Source organism: Drosophila montana, unplaced genomic scaffold (genome assembly GCF_035044405.1).
Source record: "Drosophila montana isolate Dmon_TW-CO22-7 unplaced genomic scaffold, ASM3504440v1 contig_2178_1, whole genome shotgun sequence".
NCBI lineage: Eukaryota > Metazoa > Arthropoda > Insecta > Diptera > Drosophilidae > Drosophila > Drosophila montana.
This window is the reverse complement of record NW_026997075.1, coordinates 2,500,608-2,508,545: the sequence shown is the minus strand read 5'-3', so window position 1 is coordinate 2,508,545 and position 7,938 is coordinate 2,500,608. Positions and strand designations below refer to the sequence as shown.

Genomic DNA, 7,938 nt, shown 5'->3' with positions numbered 1-7,938 from the left:
AATAACTGCAATACAATGAAGCAGATGTTGTTGGCCAAGGCTGGTACGTTGGTTAGCTCTTTGCTAGCTAGTCTTTATATTTGTGTTTGTGCTTGTGTTTGTATTTGCGTTTGTGTTTGTGTTTGCATTTGTATTTTTGTTAGTTGTTGGGCGGACAGACGGACAATGCTGAAAGTTTACATGTGTGTATCCCATAAGAAAATCATGGCTGGCGACAATAAAAAAACATATATACACACACACACACACAGTGATGGGGCTAAACTAAGGCAAACGTAGCAAGGCACAACACAAATACGAGTACATATGTGGGCTAGGGAAGGGTGACAAAAAAGCGCCGAGACCTAAACAAATATGCAGGAAGCGTGACAGCGGCAATGGATCCAAGAACCTTCCGCCTTAAAGCTGGACCCGGCAGCTGTTGCTGAAGTCGCGGAGCAACAGGAACTACCACTGTTTGTCTTGATTACGCCCATCATAATCGAGCATTGGCTCAGTTTCGAATAACACTCAACGCGTTTTGAAAACAATTTTGTTTTGGGCTAAAATCGGATTTTCTTAATGTCAGTATTTTCATTAATTGCATAGATTGCTTATAGATAAATATTTTCTTATTGTGAAACGTACGCTAAAAAAAAAAACAAAATAGAAAGCTGACCGTGACGGGATTCGAACCCGCAACCTCCGGATCCGAAGTCCGACGCCCTATCCATTAGGCTACACAGCCTTGTTGAAATCGTGCGACCAAGTTTACATTTTAAATTTCATCGAACTCGAAACGGTTAATACTGAAGCAAGCCGGCGTTACCCTTTATGTTTGGGTAATTGGGTATATCAGTTCGTGTACTTCTTCTTAATGTTAAGTTAGATATCAGGTTAACTATTTTCCAGAGTCCGGAGAAACAAGAAAATACTTCTCGCTCATAAGTATTGGCAATTGCTATGCATTTTCATTTAGCTGAGCGCTTTTTGGCCACTCAGCACTTTCTGCTAGACATGGAATTGCCAAATATTGTTGAAATGCTTTGAGACTGCGACAGAGCGTCATAAAGAGGCCCTTCAGCTTTGTGTAGTACTTCTGCTGCTCTCAATTGCTGAGGTGGCAAAACGACTTAAGTTGTTGGCATTATGAAAAACACTTGACAGCCCGTCCGTTGAGTTCGTTCCGAGTCCCAGTCCCAGTCCCAGTCCGAGTCGGAGTCGGAGTCCGTGTCCGAGTCCTAAGTCAACAACTGGGGCATCCTTCAACACCTTCCGTACGGACGGCAACATGGCACACCTTTGCGGTAATAAGCTGCAATTTTATTATAACAATTTCCGTCAGGCCGTGTGGCTTAGGGCAGCAGGGTTGGGTCTGTGCGCGGCCATTTCAGATAAATGAATATAAAAAAATGCATAAACAAAGGAACTCATTAAAATTTTTGGCAAGCCCGAAGAAAAATAACTGCCATAAATACTGTCAACGAATTCTGCGCTTGGACCTGCTACTTTCAATGAAATTCTTAGACAGACACAGCTCCACTTGAGGCTCACTATTAATTTCCCGTAAACTGTGGTGCTCGGTTCGTATGCGACCACGGTTTTGTTGGTCTACTGCACGCTTCATCTCTGTCAACTGTCATTGGGTCGGCATGTAGCACACATTACTCATACGCCGCAGGTGCCCAAATATTTGCCCGGATATCGCTAATGCGCAGCCGTACGCTATCGTTGTTGTAGCCGCAAACAGGCAGTGTATCCGAAAGATACTTTCGCAGCACATCAAATTAGCGTTCTAACAAACTGGCCCCGAATATTTGCCCAACACTTTTGGGACGCCGGGCGCACACACACGTACACACAGCTAGTCTAGACCATACACACACACACACACACACACACACACACACACACACACAAACACACCCTCATACGCGTCCGCATCCGCCAGGTGGGTTTTAGTTGAGTTTCTCTTGCAATTTATTCGCCGGCAAAGCAAACGCAGCTCAGCCAAAAGGCAAACAAATACAAATCCTATTTGAATTGTAACCATTTTGCTGAGTGGGGTAAGCAGCATATGGGACTTAGTAGGTTCGTAAGTGTAGACAACAGCTTGGAATGAGAGTTTGTTATTTGATTTATTTTGGTATTTTTTGCTTGATCAGCTAACTGCGTGTCTCAATACGCTGCATTGGCGCTGAGCAAATATTAATCTGCAGACATTGACGGCGATTGCCCCACTTGCTCAAACCTGAAATCTCTGTGTGGTTGCGCGTGTGGCAGGCTTGCGGCTTTGCATTCGCATTGCCCATGCAGCCGAATCGATTGCAGTTCACAGGCAAATTAAAATGAATTTTGAAATGAGAATCACGTGCCGTCGCTGCTGGCTTCGCGACCCTTTGCATCATTTCGTTGCACTCACTCCAGATTTGAGCTCCACTTGCGGCATCAGCAGCTTTTAGTTTGCATTCGATTTGCCTTGCCAAACATAGGAATCCGTGCATAAAGTGCATGACTCTATCCGGATTCGACTTATTCAAGTATCTGCTTACACGTATCCCACGGTTATGTGCGGATAGAATAGAGGGCATCAGCGACCATGCCAATTAACATCAACTATTGACTCCTCTTTTTCAGTGACTAGTTTGATCTTTCAAATGCAGTAGATACCACGTATCTATAGGATGCTTCTTAGAGGAACATATATTTGCTTCATCTTATTGATACTTTAGTATACTCTATAAGATACTTTAGGAACCTATATATGTTTAATCTTATTGTTTTATATTCCAACTTTTAAGAAATGCGTTCCTTTCAGATACTCTAGATTATATCTCATATTTCAAGTTAAATTTATACAGCTTTTTTTTTCCTCGAAATCACTTTATGCTTAGATACATAATTGAGTTGCAAGTCTTACGTTTTATTTAAATGAATGAGACAGGACATTGGATTAACTGCAACAATGTTCGCTTAATAGATACAGCGTTGAGCATAAATATTAATTAACGTTTAAAGCGACAGCGAAAGGAGAAGCGATAAAAATGATAATACCGAAAAAAAGAAAAAAAACGAAAATTATAATATCTCCTTTTTTGAGGAATATTTATCATCATCACGCTCTAGCAAAACGGCAACAAACAAAAGCGGGAAAAACAACCTGACAAAATATGTAACAATAATAATAACAAGAGGGCTCTAGTCGAAAATGCCCGACTGGAAGATACCCTGTAACCGCTCTTCCTTTCATTCATAAATGCAAAGTCGATAAATTTACAAAAAATTGCGTATAAGTAAGAGTATATACTGAGTATATATTTTTAAAGGAGAGTATATAATCAATTGCCTAGACACAGCTAGAAGTTGCTTCCTTCTGCTTGTTACAAAAACTTGCACGGAACTAGTATGCCCTTCCTTGGCCACTTTCAATTGGTGCAGGGTGTAAAATTGACAGCCGAATAAAAACAACAACAGTGCAAACAAATCAAATGACAGCTGATAAATTGTGCGGTTGTACGCTGAAGCCAATTGACAACAATAATATGGAGCAAGTTGATCTTTGATTAAATTCGATTCAATTGCATAAAAGAAGTTTTTAAAGAATAAACATGCCTTATAAAGCCTTAGTTTGTTATCTTATCGATGTAAAATAATAGAAACTATTTCTATTCTTACACATAGAGAAAAAATCAAAAATGTCGTACTTCAATCAAGTAAGCCCGGTCATGAAAGTACGGTAAGACCGGTAATACTTGATTCAAGTATGAAATTTTCATTTCAAGTATTAATTTTTAAGTACGAAAATACTTGAATCAAGCTTTGTTTGTTAGATCTTTCCGCCTTTTTACGCTGAATTTAAGAACGGAATAGTATTGAATCAAGTTCTAATGACTCTTAAAATAAGATCAAAATAACCTCAATTTAAGACCACCAATACTTAAATTATCTCCATTGGCGCCTTGAAATAAGACTAATATAGTCTAAAATTGAGCCCAATATATCCTTAATACAATCCCAGTTGGAGCTTAAAGTAATTTTATATTAATCTTAATATATTAATTAAATATACTTAACTCAAGAATCGCTCGATTCGGGCTCAAAACTTTACGAATTGTTTGGTATAGAATCAAGTATAAAAAGTCTTGTCATTAGCCCGCCGTTTTTCTCTCTGTGTAGGCTTTCAGCTTTAATTTTGTCTATTATTATCTATTAATTACTTAGATTCGTACTCAAAGTGTGGAGCATTTAAAGTAAACTAAATTAATATTGATTACGTTTGAGGTATTCTCTTGGAATGCTTGCCACAGCAACTCAAAGCATTGCCTAATGAACTGTAAGCAATGTACAATTAGGATATTTAAAACACTAGTATGATCATTTATTATTACTTATATACTAATATAAACCAAACATGATCTATTTTTATAATAACAAATGTGGTTAAGGTAAGGTTACAAAATTTTCCATATATATATATATGCATCTTTTTTTTGAGGAATCAGTTTACCTTGCAACGTTTTTCAAAGAAATTGGGCCTTGATTGCGTTTTCGAACGCGAGATATATATATACATATATTCTTTCAGTCTAAATAATGCTAAGAATATTACGAGGGCTGGAATCAAACCAGTTCCCTGCCTTAAGCTTTGGTTAGACAACCTGGTTTTCTATAGGCTCAGACTTAAATGCAGGTACGTCTTTTATTAATTATTTTTAGTTTAATTAAACAGTTTTATTTCCTATTTCTAATTGCCCGTTCTACTGAAAATATTCCAATGCTTGAATATTTTCATATAGAAGTTGCGGGCTAAATTTGATCTCTACCCAAAATTGGCATCTACCAAATATGGTTAGATAACGCCAATTGTTGGGGCCGAAGTTTTTAATACTTTGGTGCTAGGCATCTCTCAAAAGTATTATATTATTGTATTTATTATTTAATAATTTGATTAATTATATTTTTTTGTCAACTGTTTTGGCAATTGCATAGGAATTCCGGCTTGCAGAATCGCTTGCTGTTAGTATGAAATCTGCAAAAATGCATTTACACAATTGAAAGAATATATTTTCGATTGATCCAATATGCTCTTTGTACCTTACGAATTGGGTATACGTTATTTGCTTTCTGCTCTTCATCTAACTTCTTGTAACTTATGTTCGCCAAATTGTTATTTAATTTGTTTGGCGGCTTTGCATAATTTCTAAGAACGTGGATACACCTGACTTTCTTGTGGCCTTTAAAGACGTTTTTGTTGTCGAATCTTTAGTTGTTGTTTTAGGTACATGTAGCATACTTTGTGGCGCCGAAAGGTTGCCTACTTGCTAAACGTGTGGTTACACGTGCGAGTGTGTGTGTGTGTGTGTGTGTGTAGGCTGTGCGTTGGCGGTCGCTTAATACAAATGGTTTTCGATTTAATATTTAACGAAAAGCCGCGAAAGCTGCCACCAAAAGTGGCAAACTAATTAAAATTGAGATTTTCATGTGCGTCACCACGTTTTGTATACACTTCAAATGCACATAAGTAGCCTCGCCTCGCTCTATATCTAGTTTCCGAGAAATCCGGCTGAAAGCGAAGCTCATTAGCTTTGAAAGGGATTTTATTTGCATTCACAGTTTTCCGAGAAGCCAATTATGGGCTTAACATACAAAAGCAGTGGCTTTATTGTATATTTAGCTCCAGTTCCGGGAAGCCAATCTAATGACATATATGCTTAGTTGTTTTATCTCTTCACGTCTTTTATTTTATATTAAATTACTTTGCATTTGCTTTTTATATTCATGCGTCATTTTTAAGCATATATCAACAAGTTCTTCATATAAAAACAAAAAACATACTGCATTCGGTGCTAGGGTATTACCAATTCGACCATGCCCAGCCGATAACTTTATTGCAGTTAATATAGTCTTTATTAAGGGTTATAAATGCATTTACAATTATGCTGAAGCATTCGCAATTTAAAATTTAATTTGTATTCATTTGAGAAATTTCATATATTTATTTGTTCATTATTTTTGATAATAAATTGCGTTATACATATATACTTAGATATATATTTTCGGCCATGATGGTCAAATGCTTGGAGCCTAACAGCAAAATGGATACCATGTCTCCGGGGAGAGGAGAGTTGAGGCAATTTAGGAGAGACGACCAGGGGCACACACACAATAAATGAGTTAGATAGAGTTAGACAAAGATATGTGGCAGCTGCCTCATTGTGCTTGACATAGACTGTCGAGAGCCGCTGTCCAAAGCTCGCTTGTAATCCCAAAGGGTGTCATAATTTTATATGCTGGCGCCGCTGCTGTCACCATCGGCTTTCGTGGCCAACTGCTGATGCTGCTGCTCCTCCTGCTCCTGCTGCTCCAGCTCCTGCTGCTGCAGCCGCTGCATCAAAGAGCAAACAGCGTGCCCAAATGGAAAAGGGGTCGTGGGAGGAGGGGGAGCTGCTGCCCCCGTTCGGGGCAGGCAAAAACCGAATGGGATTGGCAGTGGAAATGGGAATGGGTATGGCAACCGGAAGCGGGTGGAGCAAAGGCAACGGACATACAAAGTATTGTTGAGATGTTAAGAGCTCGACGTAGATTTTGTCGACGTCCTCTGTAGTTGACATAATTATATTGTAAAATATCGTTGCACATTCCAACTCTCCCTCTCTCTCTGTGTGTGTGTGTAATGATATACGATGTGTGCGTCAGAGCAGCCGCTTTGGCGCTCCAGCGCCCGTTCTCTGGGTTCAATTTTTTAATGCTGAGATTTATGATGCGTTGCACGCTAGCATATGTGCCTGTGTGCTTGGCGCGTGTGTGCTTGGCGTGTGTGTGTGTGTGTGTGCGAGCGGTTCAGTGACGTCATCAAATGATTTTTGATTTACTAAATCAACGGTTGGGCATGCTGTGAACTTTCATATCGATCCTTTCATTTCACTCGTATTCAATGCGTCACACATAATGGAATTTCACTTTAAGTGAAATTGCAGTCTCGCACTTTGAAATTGATTTTATTTCCCAGCAGGTTTCGGCATAGTTTCCCTAAACGTGTTCTTTCTTCCCTTGGGCTTGTAGAGGCTGTGATAGGAATGCGTTGCGACTGGCAGTTGGCAAGAAATTTTGGAAGAGAAGCCTAGTGCGAGTAACAGTCATATTTTCCTAGTGGGGAATAACGTATTGCCAGCAAAGAAATATCGTACTATATATCGTCATATTATATACCAACTGCCTTGTAATTTATCGCTGCACTATCTTCCTGGCAAAGTTGATGGAAAACGTGATAATATTTACAAAGCCTGCTGATATATCCACCATATATGCCGTGAAACCAACAAAAGTTTTCGGCGTCCTGGCTTACGGTTTGAACCAATGCCCCGCCTTAAGGTTCAGTTCTGGAAACTGTATTTTCACAGCGATGAATCTTGGATGGGCACGAACTTTGGTTCCTCAAACTTGTTTCAATTGTCAATTGAACTATTCGATTTATCAAAAATTAAATGCATTATATGCCAGCAAGGCATGTCAAACTCTAAAATGCTTCTCTTTTTTCCCGCGCGATTATTAGGGCTCTGTTTTTTGTCGTATACTCTATGTGAAATCGGTAGCATATGTATATATAGAAAATATAAATAGTAATGTGACAAGAAACAGCTGTCTGTCTTTTGCGACTAGCCACTTTCGTGTGCGCTGTTAAGTATATAACTGCGATAGCATTACGGTTGAACATGAAATACTTAATTGTAAAAAGCGGAAATGCAAATTGAATCCTGCGATAAATAATCGATTATAATCGAGCAACACTTAAAGGCAACGAGTATGCGTTTTGCTTTTACGGATGTAGTTAATTACGCATAGCATCTATTCTATGGCCCATTACGATTCAGCTCGCAGCAACTAGTTGGGAGTTTAAACAGCATGATAAGCGCAGAGCTTTCCACTTAATGAAATACAGTAATCGGTAATGGGATTTTA

General features: G+C 38.9%; 1 non-coding gene across 1 annotated transcript; it reads right to left on the bottom strand.

The window, feature by feature from the left end:
* Positions 1-654: 654 nt before the first annotated feature.
* On the bottom strand, positions 655-727 carry TRNAR-UCG (transfer RNA arginine (anticodon UCG)). The gene has a single exon. It is a non-coding gene; the product is annotated as a tRNA-Arg (tRNA).
* Between the last annotated feature and the right edge of the window lie 7,211 nt (positions 728-7,938).